Source organism: Podarcis liolepis, assembly GCF_965112155.1.
Source record: "Podarcis liolepis genome assembly, chromosome: 11".
Taxonomy (NCBI): domain Eukaryota; kingdom Metazoa; phylum Chordata; class Lepidosauria; order Squamata; family Lacertidae; genus Podarcis; species Podarcis liolepis.
Genome location: NC_139565.1, coordinates 50,405,885 through 50,427,404, shown reverse-complemented (window position 1 = coordinate 50,427,404; position 21,520 = coordinate 50,405,885). Strand labels below are relative to the sequence as shown.

General features: G+C 43.7%; 1 protein-coding gene and 1 long non-coding RNA gene across 7 annotated transcripts in view; one reads left to right on the top strand and one right to left on the bottom strand.

The window, feature by feature from the left end:
- Positions 1–5,414: 5,414 nt before the first annotated feature.
- LOC310689078 lies at positions 5,415–16,216 on the bottom strand. The gene is made up of 5 exons (XR_014517283.1): positions 16,084–16,216; positions 15,536–15,733; positions 12,372–12,468; positions 8,111–8,327; positions 5,415–7,438 (listed from the first exon to the last, which is right to left on the bottom strand). It is a non-coding gene; the product is annotated as an uncharacterized lncRNA (long non-coding RNA).
- Positions 16,162–21,520, top strand: part of ZNF532 (zinc finger protein 532) — a 54,521-nt gene continuing 49,162 nt past the window's right edge. The window contains exons 1-2 of one of the 6 annotated variants that reach the window (XM_083465718.1): positions 19,409–19,545; positions 20,467–20,594. The gene's annotated coding sequence lies outside the window, so the exon portion shown is untranslated. Of the gene's footprint in view, positions 16,284–17,245; positions 17,350–19,408; positions 19,546–19,695; positions 19,946–20,466; positions 20,595–21,034; positions 21,279–21,520 lie in introns of those variants that run through there. The other 5 variants (XM_083465715.1, XM_083465716.1, XM_083465717.1 and 2 more) reach the window with 5 other exon arrangements.

Below are 21,520 nucleotides of genomic sequence, written 5' to 3'. Positions count from 1 at the left end.
TAATTTGTTCCGGAGGTCCGTTCTTAACCTGAAACTGTTCTTAACCTGAAGCACCACTTTAGCTAATGGGGCCTCCTGCTGCCGCCACGCCACCGGAGCACGATTTCTCAACCTGAAGCAAAGTTCTTAACCCGAGGTACTATTTCTGGGTTAGTGGAGTCTGTAACCTGAAGCGTCTGTAACCTGAAGTGTATGTAACCTGAGGTACCACTGTACCTGCCTTCCCTCTGATGAACATTCCTTCTTTTGCCACCCCTCCTTCCATGCCACTCTTCTCCTCTCATTGTGTTTGGGTCTGGGATACATCTTTCTGTCTTCCCGTGCTTGTAAGTGTAGTCAAAAGAGGCTACACTGGCCAGCTTTAGCCATGCAAGAAGTGGGCTTCTGAAAGAGTTGGGCAGAGAAACAATGAAATGTGTCAAGCACTGCAGCCTCAGGGATGTTTATACATCTTATACCCTTACCTTGAACAGTGTTGTCTGATTACAGTTGGCCCAAGCCCACTCCTTGATTTTGTTCAAGACCCCTATTTATAATTCCTGAGGGGAAGAGGTTGTTGGGAGGGAGAAAGAGGCACTTGAAGAAGAGACTGGATGCTGGAACAATATTGCTTGTGGCCCAGGAATAGGACTTGCATGTCTGGTTGCTAAAAATTAGGATTCCAACTTGCAATTCAGGGCAGTTCATGGACATTGATGACTCGGACAATAGGATGCAGATAGCATGTATATGTTGTTAGGCTTTCCAACTTGTGGTTCAGAAAACCCAAGTGGTTTTATTAAAAAGAGGAGGGAGATTAACAACGCAATCCTATGCAGATCTGCTTGGAAAAAGTCCTGTGGAGTTCATTTGAACTCCCAGGTGAATAATAATAATAATAATAATAATAATAATAATAATAATAATAATAATAATATATTATTTATGCCCCGCCCATCTGGCTGAGTTTCCCCAGCCACTCTGGGCAGCTCCCAATCAAATATTAAAAACAATACAGCGTTAAATATTAAAAACTTCCCTGAACAGGCCTGCCTTCAGATGTCTTTTAAAAATAGGATAGCTACTTATTTCCTTCACATTATGTGCAGGTTTGCTGCTTGAGTTAATAAGAGATTTGTTGTTGATGGTAAAGGCAAGTTTTAAATGTTCCGTAGTTTGGTAGTTGTCACTTTCTGAACTGGCCCCCATGAAATACCTTTACATCTTCAGACTAATGCAATGGTTAAATATTTCCAAAATGATCTGGTCCAATGGGAAGCCCTTTAAATGGCTCCTGTGCATTTCCACAGCCTCCTAAGTGGAAAAGTTTTGCAGAAATGGGGTTCTGTAAACCCAGGTCCACTTAGATAAGTATTGTTTGCAGCAACTGGCATCAGCCATCCAGGGTTTCAGACATAAATCTTGCCTGGAGGTGTCAGGGGTTGAATCAGACCTTTCATATAGAAATTGTATATTCTAGCAGTGAATTATGACCCCTGAATTTGAGCAGGGAGGAACTATACTATGTGACGTATTTAGGTGATATCCAGGGCAAAACCTTGTGAGCTCCTCAGAAAAAAAGGGTTGTCTTTTCATTTAGATCAGGACAAACTTCTAGCTTTCATGCTTTTAGGTGGAACGTAAAACCATTAATGAGCAGTGTACGTTTTGTGACAATGCAGAACTTAAGAGGCTGCTATGCAACTGGTCTGATAGCACTGCATCACCAGATACAAGTCGGTGATGCTGTCCTTTGCTTTCAGAGCAAAAGAATGGCTCTTCGAAGCACTTCTCCATCTCTAGTCACAATCAGTTCAAGAGGCCCACACACGCACACTTGATTAGTGTGGAGCTTGCATTGCCATGGTAACTATTCTCTTCACATACTTTTTGGCACTTGGAAAAACTCATTGGTTTCTTCCCACGATCTAAGAGATTGGAGCACTGTTCAGTGCCCTTGCAAGATTAGGTCTGTAATGATGGAAACAAAGAGATTGCTTCTGTCAACTACAGGCCTTAATCTTGCACTGCTCTAGTGAACCCTGCAAGCCCAATGGCCAATAAATATTTATTGCTTGTAGCCATAGGCCATTGCAAATGCAGTAAAAGACCTATTAGCACAGGCATAAAACATGAATAAGTATACACTCTGCTTAAAATGCAATCAAGATTGAAACTTCCTGGGGTTAGATTTAGCTTGCTCAAATTAACAAGTCACTAACAGTTCGTTGAAAGATTCTCACTTGGATTTTCTTCGCTGCAGTTGCATATAGTGCAGCTTGATAGTATATGTACCGGTACTCCTATGGGTTGGATAACAAGTCAGTGACTCTGTTTTGCACTGGTCACCCACTCCATTGCATGCAATATAAAAGAATGGTTTCTTTTCTAGGACAGGCATACAGTGGGCAGTGCAATGAATGTTATTGGCATCATCTGTCTGGAAAGACAATGGCAGGAAGTTAAACCACTGCATTAGCAGCACTGAAGTGACTTCCCCAGGGCACATTTAGTCTCTGGCTAGACTAAAAACAAGCACATGAACACCTCTGTGCCCTGGCTACACCATACATGGATTTTCTATATCATCACCATATGCTATGAGCCCCAGCCTTCAAAGTTAATATGAACCGTAAAGGCCTCCAAACCCTCCCCAGTTTCCCATCAGCTGCAAGCTTGGCAACTTTGCTATCTCTGATTGAATCTGTGTTTTCCCTCCACAAATCACCTGTGTTTGCTTTGGGATTCAAGCTCCATCAGTATGGTACAGAGGATGACAACCATATAAATTTCCAGAGAAAGAGATGCAATCCTTGTAAGAGCAAGCTTATTATATTTTACTTGCACTAAGGCACCAGATGTTCTTGTGCATTGCCTTCCGTTCTCAGAAGGACATGCATAGGAGATGATAATGGGCAATTGCTTTTCTCTGTGTTCAAGGCAAAGATTTCATCAGCTCCACAGAAGTATCTGTCAGCTAGCCAGTTATGAGTTATGGTCACAGCTGTTGTACCATGGCCAGGAATATGGGAGGAGTCACCTTATTTTGTGATTGTAAATTGCTCTAAACTGTTTTCAGCATTGTGTTTTAACAAGGCAGGTGTTCTTGTTGTATATTTGTAAATTCATATTAGAAAAATACATAAAGGTTGCTTCCAGACAACTTGTTTATTGAGCATTCATCCTGATTTGTTTGCAGGGAGATTAAGACAACGTTGGCTATTTAATAAGCATAAGGTTAGATGACGTTGCGTAAAGCGAGTGTTACTCCACGCCTTCCAGTGCAGTCCCCCTTTACTTTCCTTATCACAAAAAGTCTGATCTTTTGTGAAAGTAGCTTTGTTGCTCAAGACAGTGTGGTCAACTACAATTGCATAAACCAGATTTGCCAGTTTTTGACTGGGCCCTCCTGCAAAATAGCAACCGTCTGGAAGTGGCCCCTCCTTCAGAAGGAAGTCAGATCTGAGAAACACTGCCCCTGGCACTTTTCATCATTTAGGAAAGTAAGGAGTGATGCATAGTCGTCTTTTTCTGAGCTGTAATTCTCAAACCACTTGCCACTTTTGACTAGAATAATGTTTCCTCTCTAATACAGAACAGTTGTTTGGTAATTATAATGGTTCCATCTCTTTTTATAACTGTGCATTGTGCTTTTGCCACCACCCTGGGACCTCATGGTGAAGGGTGGGTAAGAAATATAAATGGAATAAAATTAATAATAAAAATCAAGGGTAATTTACTTTAAAAATTAACTCTTAAATGTGCATGAGCTCTCTGAACTCAGTAATCCACTGTCATGAGTATCACATGGATGTGTGGGATCTGTCCATCTAAGTCAGGTGCGGGTTCCAAAAAAGGACTCTAGTGCCAGTTATGTGATCCAGTCTGAAACTGACATCCAGTTCTTTTTGTTGTCCACTCTGTTTGGTATGGTTCCTTTTAAAGGTTTTGTTTTATTTCACAATGTTTACTTGAAGATTAATATCCCATTTCTTTCATTTATTCTTTTGGGGTGGAAACTGCTGTTGCTTAGAGAGTCAGTAAGTATGCAGTCTGCCTCTGTATAATCTAAAAGCAAATCTGTAACAAATAATCTGCATCCCCTATCCGGAAAATTAATTTCCATATTAAGTTTGGAGCTTGCAACGCACTGAAGTGGAAAGTAAAGAATGATGCACAAGATTTTTGACAGAACACTGCCTCCCCGTTTTATTGGTTTAATTTTTCCTAATGACTAAAACTGACACATTTCCCAGCACCACCAGAAGGTATTTAGTGAAATTACAGAGCTCTAATCGACATTAATACACATGTCAGTTTGTTAGCATATAAACTGAGTGAGTCCTGGAATTAAATTGTGAAGCTGGTGATCTGAGAGATAAAACTTTTGTTCCCCATCCCACGCTGTAAGGTTCTGTCAGCTATAGTGTAAATTTGAAATATCCTTGCTGAGGACAATTTTCAAGATGTCGCTAAAAGATTCTGGCTGAATGTGCATGTCACGCTTAACCATGTTCAGGGCGATGTGCAGGAGTGGGCTACAATGAGACCCCGAATTGTGTATTCCCTTCTCCTATGCCCGCATCACCCAGAAGAGTTCAGAAGCTCCTAAGCCTACTTTTGGTTAGCAGTGGTTAGTTATGTCATCTGAAGTGGCAATCGGGTTAACATTAACCATGGTTAGCATGAAACAAGCCAACTTCATGGTTTCTAGAGCTGGCTTATTTGAACTAACCATGGTAAACAATAATTACTGTTCTGGGCTTGGATGACAGGAGAAGCTGTGGTTAACTAAATGGAAAGGAAATCTTCTGAACTCTTATGGGTTGCTTGGAAGGAAGGGATGGGACTGAGAGAGCGGACAAACCCAAAGTTCACTGTGTCTCATTCCTGTTTGTGCACACCTTGCTAAAACCATGCTGTGTGGCACAGCCAAAGAAGATAAATGAGATCAGCATTGGGAGAATTACTGGTAGATCAAAGTAATTTCCACATCAGCCTAGCTCCTCTACCAAGTGAATGAAATCCTGAGAGAGCAATCCTCACAAGTTAATTCTGATTTGATGGCTGAAGTAGAGCAGGACAATCAAAACAATAACAAATGTAAGACTGCTAGTTAATCTTTAACATTTGGCATGTAAAGTATCTCTTAGCTATTCATGAACGCTGTGTACATGAATCAGAAGTGAGATGGGCCCTTCCCCAGAGGTCTTGCAATTTGCATTAGGTTGGTCAGGATCAGTAAGAGACAAAAAGAGTTCAGGAGAGTTATCTAGCAATAAAATGGTATTGGAGCATTGTTGCTTTAACATCTATTGATTGCCACAAATCAGATGTATGTGGCAAATGGTAAATGTGGCTAGGTTTTATCTTCCTGCCTTTCACTAGGCGGAAATGGTTCGTTTTGCTGAATTTGTCAATACTATCACACATCGTTAATGACTAAGAACGTGTTTTGTTTTAATTAGAAGTTTCTTATACTGTGTATCAAGAAATATTAAGACGTTTTATAACAATTAAGCAATAATAAATCAAACAATACAACAAGAGCACTTAAAAAGCCAAAAACCTTGAGTAACTGACCATATGTTTATGAGATACTGATAACACCCTTCCTCCTGTTTTCTCAAATCTTAAAAAAACCTCTTTTCTTTCCGCTGAAACCTCCCAGATCCATCAGATTCCCCCCCCCCCACTTTGCATGACTTTTCTTTTATACAACCACTCTTCAAAAAATAATTAACACACGATGCAGCCAAAGCTAATCATTTTATGCTCCATGGAATTCAAGGAAGATAATTAAAGATGGGGGTGTCATCGAATGAAGCTGAATGGTGGGGGGGGGGCATAGGACAGGTAAGAGGAAGTACAGTGCATTGTAAAACTATGGAATTTGGGGGTTGTTTTGATGGGGGATTGTAGCTGGGGGGCTTTCCGTATCTTTATTTTAGATCTTGTGATTTATAAGGAAATTGTTCAGTTTGTGTATTTTTTTAATGTTTTATTTATTGTTTATGTCTACCTTTGTTATGTTGTAGTTAGGCATTTTTTCTCCCATATTGTAAGCCGCCTTGAGCATGGTTTGAACTGTGGAAAGGCAGCATGCAAATAAAATTATGCATTATATATAAAATTTGCTGCCACATTGTGATGGCTACCGAGTTGGGTGGCTTTAAAATGGGCAGCAACAACAGCGGCAAGAATTATATTAGCACAAGCTTGGAAGACAGAAGAAATACCAACGAAAGAACAATGGCAAGGGAAACTTACGGAATATGCAGAACTGGCAAAATTAACAGATAAATTACATGAAAAGGATAACAAAGATTTTAAAAGAGAATGGGAACCATTTACAACATATATGAAGAGACAACATAAAGAATTGGACTCACTAGCAGGCTTTGAATAAACAAACACAATTGTATATAACAAAAAGTAAGACTATATGTATTGGGAAATTTTTGGGAAACACACAGGGAGAGTAATATGGAAATAAAACAAAATGGGAATTATGAGGGAAGTCCAGGGGAGGGAGGGGGGGATTATGGAAAATTGTTAGAGAAATGTTAGAAGATGTATACATGGAAAAACCAAATTTTTTTTTTTTAATAAAATGGGATTAGGCAAATCCATGAAGGGTCATCATCAAATAGCTACTAGCCAAGACGGCTGTATATTAATTCCGGTGCCAGAGGAACATGCTTCCGAATGATAAGTCTATGGAGCAACACTGCTATTGTTCTCATGACTTCCTGGGTGGCCTGTTTGGCCACTGCACTAAACACAGTTCTGATCTGGATGGGTGCTAAGTTTGATCCAGCAGGGATCTCCTGGTAGGTGTGCCAAAAAATAACAATACCAATTCTGAGACACAAAGTACAAATGTGGTTATTCCCAAACTTTTCCACTAGAGGGTACTCATTCCACATTAATTATACCAGAAAGTAAATATACATTCTGAACTTCCAAATCTCTTGCAATTGCTCCCAAACCTATAGTCCGTAAAACCTCATCAGGTGCCCCGTGTGCACATTAAATATCCATGCTGATTTTTATTGCAGCTTATTGAGTCTTTCATTTCTTATAAGAAACATTGGGATGTGGGTGGCAATGTGGTCTAAACCACTGAGCCTCTTGGGCTTGCTGATCAGAAGGTTGGCGGTTGAAATCCCCACAACGAAGTGAGCTCCTGTTGCTCTGTCCCAGCTCCTACCTACCTAGCAGTTTGAAAGCACGCCAGTGCAAGTAGATAAATAGGTATCGCTGTGGCGGGAAGGTAAACGGCATTTCCGTGCGCTCTGTTTTCCATCATGGTGTTCCGTTGCACCAGAAGCAGTTTAGTCATGCTGGTCACATGACCCGGAAAGCTGTCTGTGGACAAACGCCGGCTCCCTCGGCCTGAAACCGAGATGAGCGCCGCAACCCCATAGCTGCCTTTGACCGTCCAGGGGTCCTTTACCTTTAAAGAAATAAAAGGTGTGATGAAAAATACAATGAAAAATCATATAGTATCTAGCACAGAGCCATACAATTGCCACAATTGGTAGGGGGAAAATAATTAAGTGGGCCATCACAAACATCAGCAGTTTTATGTGGGGATATTCCAGACTTGATCTATTCCATTGGTCTTGGTGGAAGGCCCCTCCCCATGTGCCATTTTAGGCAATCGTGGCTGGTGTTCTTTGGGATTTGTAGGACAGAAGACAGGGAACTTGACAGTAGCTGGAGCCAGAGTGAATGACAGGGAGGGTCAATAAATACTTGTTTTGTCCCCATCCTTGTCAGGAGCAAGCTGGCAGGATTTAGATTTTAAATTTCTTTGTATACTGCCCTGAAATCCATTTTTTTTTTTGGTTGAGTGGTTAGTAAAATAAATGGATAGTAAAAGTGTTACCAGTTACCTGTCTTCCTTGCATGCATATACCAGCAGGGCTACTACAGTGATGTTTAAGATGCATTTTGAAACACTGTGCAATTAATTAGCTAGCTCCTAGATGTCGCTGTTCTACACACTTGGAAGAAACACTTCCTCAGCTGTGATCAGTTCTATTATTTTCTTGGTTTAATTTCCCCTGCTCCCCCCCCCAGCACACACACAGGATAGAAATGGAATTATCTATTATTTACACACCACGAGCTTTTTAAAGAGTTTGGAGAGAAATATCCAATTAGTTTGCACAATGTCAGCCCAGCAGTTCCCAAAAGACTGCAATCTACGGTTCTCCTCTTCTTTTTTCTGGGATGTGGTTAGATCCTTATTCACATTGGGGGCCGGGGAAATTCATTCAAAATTAATCTTCACCAGGAGAAGACAGTGGCAGAGAATCATCACTTCATGGCATTTTTTCCTGTTTGGGGGACAAAAGGGAAAGGAAAGATGAAGTACTATTGAGCAAACCACAGTTTTATGGGGCTTGGCCAACTTTTTCACTATTCTAATGGACAATATCAGCGATCTTCAACTTGCCCAGGCCAGACACCCACCATGCCTGGAATATGGGACCCACTTTCACATATCCACTTTTGATCTCTTCATAATAGCACTAGCAAGGCACATTATTCATCCTAAAATGAAAACTCAGAGAGTTCTTAGTGTTACCTTAGCACTGCTACTAAATGAAAATCAGTGGGGTCTTTTTGTTTTTAAAGATCCAAGTGTCCCTATTTTCCAGGAATAGTCCTAGATTTACAGAAGCCGTCCCTGCTTCTGGGGACGGATTTACAGAAGCCGTCCCCAGAATTTCCTGCTTTTCCTTAGGACATCTGCGAAATGTTGGAGGGTATGGTTATGCAAAACCTGAGCCAACCTTTAGAAGACATCTGAGGGCAGCCCAGTATAATGAAGGATTTAAAAAATGTTTTACTATGTTTTTATATACAGTCGTACCTTGGTTGTCGAACGGAATCCATTCTGGAAGCCCGTTTGACTTCCAAAAACCAAGGCACGGCTTTAGATTGGCTGCAGGAGCTTCCTGCAGCCAATTGAAAGCCACGTCAGACATTTGGGTTCCAAAGAACGTATGCAAACCGGAACTCTCACTTCCAGGTTTGTGGCGTTCGGTAGCCAAAACACTCGAGTCGCAAGGCATTGGGGATCCAAGGTATGACTATGTAGGAAGGTGCCCAGAATGGCTAGGGCAACCCAGTCAGATGGGTGGGGTATATATAAAATAATAACAACAACAACAACAACAACAACAACAACACAGGACATCCCTATTTTCATTGGAGAAATGTTGGAGGCCTTGCACACATATTGAGCATGTGTAAATGGCTGTTGCCTGTATTTATTGCTAAATGTAAATTTTAAAATTAGAAAGTGCCTTGAGGACCCATATAGCAATGGAGACGAGGATAAATTTGACCTGAACAAAGGTTCCCCACTGCTGCCCATATATTTTCAGCTGGCAAAATCACCCGACGGCTTTAGCATCACGTGGGTTTGGCTGTAGAGAGATGACATGCCATTAATATAAATGATACACTCAGCAACCTGTATGTAGAGTTCAATGCCAACCGTTTCCCTTTATGTTTCCATGCAGGTGAGCATACAGGGCTTAAATAGCTGATGACAGTGCCATCTGCAAAAGGCTAACGGCACGCTTATTAATCAGTACGAGCTGCTATTTAATCAGGCGTGTGTGCAATGAATTATTCAGCGGTGACCGGCATATCTTTAATACATATTAAGAGAAGCAAAACCGCACATCTGGTACAACAAAGAGATGTGGAGAAACTGGCATTTTCAAGTTTTCCTAAGCGGATGAGCCTGATTAGACAAGGCATTAATTGTGTGTGCACTTAACACCCGCCGAATTTGAGTCATACGTTCAAAGGCCAGGTAATTGTCCTTGAAGAGCTTGTTCCGGCAAAGTTTGATTGTAGAGTTAAAGGTATCGAAGGAATCGAAATGATACAATGTGAAGTTTGGGTGGTGGGGAGCAGCAGAGTGAAATCTCGTTTCTAAAATTGCCACCACACTCCTGCACTCATGTTTCCACCTCAGAAATTCGTCCTTGAACCCTGGTTTCGCAGTTTGAGGGTGTGGATTGCGTCCAATGTTATTCATTCCCCAGAGTAGACCCATTGAAATTAATGGACACAAGCATTGCTTCTTTGGTTTAAAAAAATGAGGTGCCAGTATTCATACCCTGAAAAAAGTGCCGAGGGGGCCAGCACAAAATGGCTGCCACAGGGAGCAAAAAAAGAGGTGATAGTATTCTGTACTGATGAATACCAACCATGACAAAAAAGCATCAAACATGACTAACAGAGGTCCATTAATACTTTGAGCAGAACGTATTTGGATACAAAACCCTGTTTCACAAGGAGAAACATTCCCTATCTTCTTAGGGATATTGGAAGGTATGAAGCAACAGGGAAAAAATGTAATTTTGTGAGAGAGCTTTTTCTATAGGCCAGAGCTGGCTCCAACATTAGGTAAAATGAGTTGGCTGCCTCAGGCAGATGATTTTGGATGTTGCGAAAGGGAAACATATAAACTTTTTCCTGCCAGGGAGGGGGAGAGCACTTGAGTGGTCTTTGGCTTTGACCAGCAGTGAGTGCTACCCACCTTGACTTGTGGGTGGGCATCATTAGCTGCTTGGTCTCAGGAAACAAAATGTCCCGGGACAGTCCTGAGTGGAGCTGGAATGTTTGTTCCCGGCACAATTAAATGAAGGGCCGGCTCTACCATTAGGCAGATCCAACCCACTGGCTGTTCCTCCAAAGTCCTCAGCCAAGCACCTCTGTTGCAGACTAGAGTTGTGCATGTCACACGGCCTGCTCTGCAACCCTTAAATGTGCCTGCTATCTTCAGGTTTCCTGGAGGATATTGTGCTACCTTCCTGTTAGCGGATTTGTAGTAAGATTCAGTTGAAATTCAGTGTAGGAAGCTCAAGCTTGAAGAACTCCTGGCTAAGTGAGATTGCACAGACACCCTCCTTACTAATCTTCAGGTGTGTGACTAATAATTTCTTGCTCATTTTAAGGTAATCTTTCATTTTGTGATATTGTTTTGCCATTTCATTTTGTGTGTGGTTTGGTTTTCTGTACACCACATGGAAATGTCCATGATTAAGTAGTATATAAATGTCTTATCTGCCAGTACAATTGACTTCTGCACATGGATTTGAGTTGTGTGTGTTCTCTTCTCCTTAGCCTCAGGCAGCAAAATGCCTTGGGCCAGTCCAGTCTATCATTCGGCAACTCTAAGGTTTGCTGTTAGCTATTACAGCAGGCTTCCTTAACCTCAGCCCTCCAGATGTTTTTGGCCTACAACTCCCATGATCCCTAGCTAGCAGGACCAGTGGTCAGGGGTGATGGGAATTGTAGTCTCAAAACATCTGGAGGGCCGAGGTTGAGGAAGCCTGTATTACAGTATATCAGAGTCCTGCCCTCTTGAGGCTGAATAATTTTGTTTTCAGGGACCAAGATCAGAACTCTAGAGCAGTAGTGTTCAAACTTCCTACATTGAGGGAACCCATGTACACATCAACTCATCTGCCAAGGGACCCTTGACTATATGTCACAGAACCTCTGCTCATTCAGAGAATATTTTAGCATTTAGTTCCCAAATTCCCCCCTCCATGGATGACTCGAGATTTCCAAGGGCCATAGAATCATAGAGTTGGGACCCTGAGGACCACTGCAGTGCGGGACTACTGGGATCGAAACCGCAACCTTGGCATTATCAGCACCATGCTCTAACCAAACGCGGCTGACCACTTAATGATTTTTCTGCCTATTTTGTTGTTGTTTAGTCGTTTAGTCGTGTCCGACTTTTCATGACCCCATGGACCAGAGCACGCCAGGCACTCCTGTCTTCCACTGCCTCCCGCAGTTTGCTCAAACTCATGCTGGTGGCTTCGAGAACACTGTCCAACCATCTCGTCCTCTGTTGTCCCCTTCTCCTTGTGCCCTCAATATTTCTGCCTATTACTGTATAGCAATTACAATGCACCATGCTAGATGGTTTTAAACTGCAAATTTTTTTATTGCTGCTTTTATTTGTTACATGCTGTATTTTATTGTATTCCAAATAATTCAAATCTTAATGCAATAAAATGCAGTGTTAAGAAATAATGGCAGCAATTAAAATACAGTTAAAAATCAATATTAACTAAGCTGATGGATGTGCCATATTGTCTTCACCACAAATCCACGGACATGTTGAAAACCACCTGAATGAAGATTGGCCCATGGACCGCAATTTAGGAAATTCTGTCCTGGTGTGCACATTCTGTTCAAAGCACTGGCCAAACCTTTTTGGTCTCACTGCCACCGCAAATGTACTGGGAGTTCATCCTAAAAAGGATTGGTCATATTTGTGATCCACTTTTCTGATGTTATGAAACAGACTCCATAGAGTTCTTGGCTCATCTCACACTTACGCACTGAACAGCTCTAGGTTGCTACTTCATGTCTTCACACCATACCCTTTGAAGGGGGAGATCGGTAGTTAAGGGCAATCTTGTCTTTTTCCGAAATCTTAGAAAGTAATACAAAGCACATTAAAAATCATATTAAAGGCCTCTCACAAACAGTAGTGAATATATTGCTTAAGTTTGTAAATCATAACACAACGCTGATCGCTTTGGGAACATGCCCCAAGTTAGCAATTAAGCTTCTAGTCTACTGCTGTTTTAATAAAAGTTTTAAAGATGCTTGATAGAAATATTTTTGACTTCCAGGTAAAATTTAATGAAACATACACGTTTGTTAGTCCACCAAAAATGCGGGGGCAGATGAGGTGAGGGTTTTCTTTCTAAAATACAGCTTCGAGAAACTTGTGCGTTTATCTGACATACTGAAACGGGAAAATTTAAGGGTTTGGTTGTCTAAAGACTCCTTTTTAAGAATCGTTTTAATTTAGAGTTCAAATGGACAACAATATGCTCATTTATTTCACCTTCCAAAAGGGCTCCGTTCCCAAGTTACCTTGGCGCTGGCTGCTACCCAAGTAGTAAAAGGGAAAGATAAAGGATCCCTAGGTGGTTAAATCCAATCGAATTTGACTATGGGGTGTGGCACTCATCTCTGCTTTCAGGCCGAGGGAGCCTGTCTTGTTATAAGAATTTAAGGTCTCGAATATATAAATTAAATGTTCATAAATGTATCAGGCAAACACATACATAAATATATAAACCACATGACTGAAACAGTACAGGAAATCAGTCCTGAAACCATTTTGACTCTCCCAAATTGACCTCAAATGTTTCTCTGCAAGGAGGAAGGAAATGGGAAAACCTCCCCATTGTCTCTTTGCTCACAAATCCTGTCTTAAGGGCGTATCTCTGTATGAATAGGGTGAGCCTGTGACCTGGATTCAGGAACTGAGTATTTACCATCACAAAAGAATGGTCAGACTGCCTAAGTAATGCAATCAGTGACCATTATCAGATCCTGGCAGACAGAATCTGCTGTAGACCGCCCTTTCAGTAATGTATGTATGATGTATTGGGGGGTGGTCTTGGGCTACAGGGTGGGCAATTTCAAAAGTCTATATAAGAGCTTGCACATCAATGTTCTGGGTTCTTTCTCCCTCCTGCATGTGATGAGTGAGCACCTTGTTGCAAGATCAGGCTTACTAGCTGCTTTGCTTCTCAATATTCTCTGGTTGGCCTGTTATTTTCTCCTACCAATAGGGAACCCACTTAAGGACGCTATACAGGCTCTTGGATACCCCATAAGGGAAAAGGGGAAGTTTTGTTTACAGCAGCCTGCAGACAGCTTTTCTGGGTCATGTGGCCAGCATGACTAAACCACTTCTGGTGCAATGGGACACCACGTTGGACACAGAAATGCTGTTTACCTTCCCACCGCAGCAGTACCTATTTATCTACTCATGGTGGTTTGCTTTCAAACTGCTAGGTTGGCAGGAGCTGGGACAAAGCATCGGGAGCTCACCCCATCACACCGATCTGAACTTCTGACCTTACCCAAGTATTCCTAATGGTCGCATTGGGTCTGACGGAGTCTCATAATAATTAGGTATTGATAGAGAAACAGCTTTGAGTAGAATATGGTCTTAACTCAAGAGGTGGGGAACCAGAGACCCTTCAAACGCCCGTCATTCCCAGCCAGCATTTCCCTCTACTACATGTGCAGTGACCACCTTCTTGACCACTGGACCCACATTGATCTCACCCCCTCAATGTGCCAGAGCCTATCTTCACATGCAGAAAATATCCCTAACTCGCTGAAGTTTTGAGACTGACCAGCTGCAATTTGCAGATGCAAATTTGCTGTTAGCAAAGTGGTAAGCACATGCTTTTACATGTAGACAGTCCCAGCGTCAATCTTCAGCTTCTCTATTAAGAAGGGTCAGGCTACAGGAAAGAACCCTCTCTGCCTGATCCCCTGGAAAGCTGCTAAATAGGACAATATTGGGCAAAATTGGCAAATATGGCGACCCGATGCATGGCTATAGCCAGGATTTTTGTTAGGGGGGCAGGCCTTTTTTAGAGGGGGGCAGAACCTGTTTGCTATGTATTTGTATTGAATTTTATTGATGGGGGGGCAGCTGCTCCCCTGTCACCCCCCCACACACCCATGGCCTGATGCTAGGAATTTTCCTTGGCTCCTAACGCATGGTATGCATGCAAATATGCCCCCAAGAGAGAGAGAGAAGAAAATGCACCTATAGAAAGAGGGGGTGCGAAATGGGCACTGCATTTATGCTATGGAAAAACAGGCAATGCAGTTCCCAGAACAAAAAAGGTGTTGACATGCAGATTAATTGCAAAAGCACTGAAAACTGCTGTGATGCATAGTTGAGGGATGCTGCTGCTTTGTCAGTTAAGAAAACCTACTTTTCCAAGAATACAGATGCTTATCAGAGAAGTAGTCAAGAGACTCACTTGAGAATGGGCCAAGAAAATAAAAGGGAAATTGTTTCCTTGCCTCCATGGTGCAGAGTTGAAAAAAATATCTGCGTACGTGTGTGTGTGTGTGGGGGGGGGGTTAAATCAAGGGTTTAAAATGTCTTCTGTTTTTATTGAGCCACATGAATTATGCTCCCAAACAAAGACATCCTTATGATTTTAACACTGGCACATTTGCTGTACAAAGCAAGGTAAGAGTGAACTAAGATAAACCCTCCACAGATGCAGGTTGTTAGCAGCAAATGTGAGCACGCTTAATGTGGACGCCAGTAAAATTAGAACCAGTGGTGGGCTAGCTCACATACATTATTCTTCTGCCCTTATTCCTCAAGACTTCTTCATGAGGCCCAAACTAGGGATGAAGTGAAACCTGTTTCCATTTTCTGCTTCGTCATCCCTATTTGCTCCCATACCAGATTGTTATTTTACTCTTTACACTAGACAGAGCCTTTTAAAAACAGGGCACAACTGCCCCGCCCCAAACCCCTGAGAATATCAGTCTGAGGAAAATCCATCATTCTTTGTTCACCTGAATTATATATCCATGTTTGTTATGTACGTGGATGTGTGTGTATCTATCTATCTCACCTGTCTTCCAACCTAAGGTATAAAATTATTCAGATTTATACTACACAGGCATGTCACACACACACATTTTAATTGAGCTTTACCTCAAGGAAGGTGGGTGGAGGGGAGGGGGGGGAAACCTCTTTACTTTTGTTTCCTTGTCAGCCCAACTCCGGCCTGCTCAACCTAGTTTCCTGAGGAAGGTTGCAAAACGCAACCAGCATCGCAATCCCTGCACATTGCAGCCTTTTTGCAGGTCCCTTTTTTCCTTCACCTCAGGAGCCTCGCCTTTTCTTCCTTGCCTGTAATTAAAACATGCCAGGGGAGGGGAATGGCTTTTAACTCCTTTCTCCACAAGAGGGAACCCCTGATTTCTAAAGTGGGGGGTGGGAGAGAAGCTTCTAGAGACGAACCACCAATAAAGGGGAAAATAAATAAATTCCTTCCTTCTCTCCCCCCTCGCCTCCGTTTTCTTCACACTCTGGTGACAAGTTTTAAATTGAATCCACAGGGGAGATCTCTTCCACCTACCCAGCCCCAGCCATCCCTCCATCCCTTTTTCCAAGCCACAGAGGCACCCCCCACCCCCACCTTTCCCCCTCCTAGTCCTTGCAAGAGCCTCGCGCGCGCTCTCCCCCTCTGCCTGCCTTGCCTGCCATTATGTGCAACCATCTTTTTTAAAGCCAGGCCTCTCTCGCTCTCGCTCTCTCTCCTCTCTGCAGGCTCCTCTTGGCAAAGGAGAGAGAGCAGTGAGCTCTTAAACATGTCTGCCTGAAAGCACCCCTTGCAGGAACAGCCCCTCCCCGGGTGGCAGCACACTGGCCTCTTGCCCAAGGCTACCAGCAGCAGCAGGTCTGTTTGCATGGGGGTGTGAGCAGTTTGCATGCGGTGCGGGGAGAGCCGGGGAGAGAGAGAGAGAGAGAAAAAAGGAGAGAGGCGGTGGTTTTTTTTTGGTGGCGATGATGATGATGATGATGGTGCTGATTTCCCTTCCTTGCCTCTTTTCTTTCCCACCCTGGTGGGGCCTCTGCCTGATGCACCTCCCACGGGAGAACCCTTTAAAAAAATAAATACACAGGACAAGCTATTTTAACACCCTCTCCCTCCCGCCTCGATATTTGCAGGAGCTTGCAAGGGAAGGAAAATCCAAAAGCAGCAAACGCTTGGTTCCTCTCCGGAGCTGCCGCTGCAGCGCCTACGCGGCATGGAAAGGAGGAACCGTCCTGGCCGGGTGGTGGTGGTGGTGGTGAAGCGAGGCGAAGCTGCAGAGCACTTGCAGCAGCCGCGCGGGAGAAGCTAGGGAAGGAAGCCGGCGCTTGCCAGGCAGGAAGGCCGCTGGAGCCTTTCTGCAGCCCGGGAGCTCGCCCGGGAACAGGCAAGGCGCCTGCTGCTGCTGCAGCCGCCGGAGATTAGGCCTCTGCCGCGCGCTGCAGACCCGGGAGAAGGGATTGCTGCCGGGGGCATCTTGGAGCTGGCCTGCATCGCCAAGCCATGGGAGGAAGGCCTTCTCCTGGCTAAATTTCAAACGCCGTTGTGTGCTTTTTAAAAATAAATAAAGCGTGTGTGCTTAAACAGCCCCCCCCTTTAAAGTGCTTTCTTTGCAGCCGGATATGGGGCCAAGCGATTTTCCTGGGGAGGGCCTTTCTTTGTGTGTCTCTTAACATTAAATGCATTAGGAGGCCATGTCTGCTCCCCCCCCCCGGCCCCATGCACACAGCCCGTAAGTGGGTACTTCTTGCGTGCCCGCAGGAGACTGCAGCACAATGGCCTCTTCCATGTATACCTTCTGGGCCTCTCTTGTTTTTCCAAAACTGGCGCAGCCTCCTGCTCTCGCCCGCGGCGCCCTTCCTGGGCCTCTTGGTGCAGCGCAGGCCTGCGCGCTTTTACCCAGGATTTCTGCAGTGGCGCTTACTTCCAGGTAATGGGTGCGTAACTTTCGCAGCCCCAATTAGAGTGGAGCTGGATTGAAAAGACCCAGAGGCCAGGAATCGTTGTCTTGCTGTCAGATGGGGCCACTGGGTGAGGTCGAGCACACCTTGAAGGCATCCTTTAGTAAATATGAACAAGAAAGGTTGCTGTGTTGGTCCATAAAGGCAAGGAGGAGTGGGGAGGTACAGATCCACAGTTGAGCAATGTTTGGGTTGGATCCACCCAATGAAGTTAATGCCCAGCTATGGAGTTCTTAGTAAACATGATTTTCTTGCAGCAAGGGGTAGTAAATCTTACTCACTGAATGTTGCACCACTATGGGAGTAGCGAAAGCTATGTTACTTATGCTTGCTTCGGAAGGGGGTAGGTTTTCAGTGTCCCTGTGTTGCCAAGATAACAAAATGGCCTCTCCTCTGTAGAGATCTTAGGACTATTGGTTAGCTGCTTTATACTAGGCTAGACTTATTTTACGTCTAGACCTGCCCAGTCTGCTCCCCAGCAAAAGCCTTTCACATCACCTACCTAAACTGGAGACGCCAGGGACCTTCTGCACGCAAAATGTGTGGTTTGCTACTGAGCTGTGGTCCTGCACCTAGGAACAATGGCGAGGGACTTTTGAGCGAGGGGTGGCGGCATGTGACAGAGTATGGAAGGAGATGAGGAAGCATGTGGTAGAGAAAATGTGGGTAGGACCCACGTTGTTGAGAAGAAAGTGGGGGTGGGTGATAGTGAGATGGTATCAGGAGGATCCTAGCATGATCAGGTCTTCCGGTGGTTGGGCAATGCAGAATTCCATATCTTCCCAGTACGGAAGCAGCCAAGCTGTTATAGTCAGAAATAGGGAAATATAAGGTAAGATAAGATAAGATAAGATAAGATAAGATAATGAAGCTGTAATTATGTCAGGATGGTGGAGACTCCTGTATTTGTTTGCAAACCAAGTCAATGGTGGTTGCTCTGTTCTACGGTTGGCAATAAGCTATTAAGTAAATTTGAGCCTTCTGCCCTGTCCTGGATGGGGCACCAGTGACCCACCCGATGATGTTGGACTCCAACCTCATCATCCCTGCTTGTTGACCATACTGGTTGGGAATGATGGGAAATGGAGTCCCAACAGCTCAGCTTCCCCATCCCGGATTGAATGAAATGGCCTAATCCTTTAAAAAGCCTATGCAAATACAAACACAAACAAAGAAACTGGTAAAAATGGTTTTGAATTACCCTCATGGGTAATTCAGATGTTGTTGGTTTCCCATCTGCCCCAGTCAGAAGGACCAGTAGCAATGGATGATGGGAGATTTAGTCCTGCAGCACCTGGAGGAAATGATCGAATTTGCCCCCCTAAGGTTGTTAAAGGCAGAGGTTGGAGCCTGTGTCCAGGGGACGTGTGGAAAACCATGGTTTGGTGTTGCACTTTATGCCACAGCATCCCTCATTGGTCCATTAGGGTGAATGGGGCACTGCCTCCACCAACCTGAATCGGCTCTCAAGCCAGCCCACTCCTGCCTACCTGCCTGTTGTGATTTCTCCTCCTTAGCCTCACGGTTGACCTTGTAGACCTCAACGGGCAGGAAGATGAAGGCAGAACTAGAATAGGTTGGGTCTCTGCCTTCGGCTCCCTGCCTTCCACTCCGCCAACCCCAGTGGACTCCATCATCCATTTGCAAAGGATAGACAGCTCTTCATGAGGATGGAGATGTTGGTAGGTGAGGGAAAGGTCTTGATCTTCAATCACCTTCTAGTGAGAAGGGGGGGGGGGGGAGAGACCCTGTCTCCACAAGGCCAGGGTTTTAGATATGTGTTGCTGTAACCACCAGGATGGGTTGAACAGACCCATAATAAGCAGTGTTGGACCGGGGCAGAGGATTCCTTTCAGCCTCCCCAAACATTGCAAGGACGGGTTGGTTTCTGAGTCAGGAAGCCTTGCTTTGAAGATGCCCTGGTGAAGAGGGCAGTTAAGAGAAGCGATGTCTCTCATTAGAAGCATCTTATTCTCTTGGGGAGCCGCGATTTGGGGGAGGGGGGGGGACTCTGCTTGGCAGCAGCCACCCTCTTGCTCCTCTGTCCGAGAATCCTTTGTGCAGCAAAAGGAGATCCTGTGGGGATTTCTTTTTATTTTTATTGCGGTCTCTCTCTTGTTAGCTACAGACACACACACAGCTTTTCGGCCAGGTTTCTGGGGGAGGTAAGTTGTGGAGCAAGACGAAAAGAGGAGGCTGGGGTTTTGTGATACTGTTGTGGTGTTGTGTGCTTGTGTAGGGGGAGGGAAAGGGGGTCTGCGATTGAAAACAGGAGGGCACCCAGGGCAGAAATTGCCCTTGCACCAGAGAAGAAAACAACCCGAGTCCCTCTGATTTTCAGGGACTTGTTGGCAACTCAGCGAGGGTTGCCATAGCTTTTTATGTAGGGTGACCAGAACCGGCTGAAACTGGTTTGAGGCAGATCAGCTCCTGAACACAATGCAGTCATTGAGCTACTACAGTGGGAGAGCTTCCTCCCTCCATGGCAGCCAAAAGCAGAGGATCTTGCAGAAAGATACCATCCCATAACAATATGTGAATGCACACTTTAGACACACAGCACTGGTATGTGGCTACTGTAATAGTCATAAAGGATTCTGTGTATCTGTGTACATATTTTCAGTAACTGAGATTACTTTTGGCTGGTTCATGCCTTTTTTATCTCCTTTTTTTTTGGTTTGCTTTTGCTGAAGTAATGGGCAAGAACTGAGATTTATCACCCTTTTTTGTAAAGGAGAAAAAATGGTTTGCTTTGCTAGGTGGCACACTCGGATATGTAGGTGTTGGGTTGTGGTGTTTTTTGTTTTTTCCAGCTGCACAAAATAATAAAAAAATGGATTGAAAGATTTGTATTTCTATGCTTGTGAGTCAGGATTGCTGCTTTTGCATGCTGTTTTGTATTTGCAGGGTGCTTCTGTCGTTTCTTTTCAGGAAAGAAAATAGCATTATTAAGTCTATATGTCTCTCTGTGTGTTGTGTCACTGTTAAAGGCCAAGAGGGAACCCTGTGTGTTGTTGTAGAATTGCTCATGAAAGCATTTTCAAAAGAGGCTTAAAAGGCATTCTCTCTTCTTTTTCTCCTTGCAGGCCTATTGATTGGGGCTGCCTTTAACCCTTTCAGGTTTGCAGTGGCTATGCATCTGTGGTTGCATAGCTGATCATTGGCATTAAAAAAACCCAAAACAAAAATATTGTCACAGGCCAAGGTACACAAGGTGAGCTATGGTATTATTTGACTATGATCACAATGGCATTGAGGAACATGTATGCAGTTTTGTGGTTGCACACCCAGGCACCTTGGTGGAAAAAAAGCAGCGGTCTAAATTGGGCGAAGGAACGCAATTAAATTTCTCCAGATTTAATAGGATTAAAGCTATGGTTTATATTGATAGCCAGGCTAACAGTACTACATTTTGTTTGGTGTACAGTACCTTAAAGGCAGGAATTCTCTTTCCTCTGCTGATTCATAAAAGAACAGGCCCCTGTATGACAATCATAAATCATGGACCACATGGTAGAGGGCTGTTTTGCATTACTGGCCCATTGAACTTTTATAATTTTCCATCTAATCATCAAAAAAGTGATGATTTCTTATGTCCTTCCTCTTTCGGCCAAACTAAATAACCTTGTTCCTTTTCCTTCTTTCTCGGTTTTTTTTTTTGAGAGGTAAGGGAAAGGAGTTTTTGAGGCAGACATTGAGTGTGTGTACAAATGCCAGATAAGCTATGCATTTTGCTTACTAAATTGTATTGTAAATGGAGGCTTTTGCAGTCCAACAGAGAGGATGCTTTTTTAAAAGGTTTTGTGTAGAACTCCAGTGGATTACCAGTAGCATGAATTACAATACTCGAGAATTAATTACATACAAATAGGAAACCGGATGGACAGTGCATCAGCTGGTAAGGAATGTCTCCTCCTGACTCAAAGCTTCAGAGCATTAGATAATGGATAAGATTTGTTTTCCTTCCTTAAAAAATGAATGTGTGCTTGGATCAGAGCAGGCATTTTGCATCTTCTGCTGAAGCTGGGAGACTCAAGAGAAAGGGAGCGGGGGAGGTAGGAGAAAGCAATAATGAATGTGGCAAAAGGAAGAACAAAGGCTCTCAGAGATTATATTGGAGCACTAAACATTTCTTTGCCT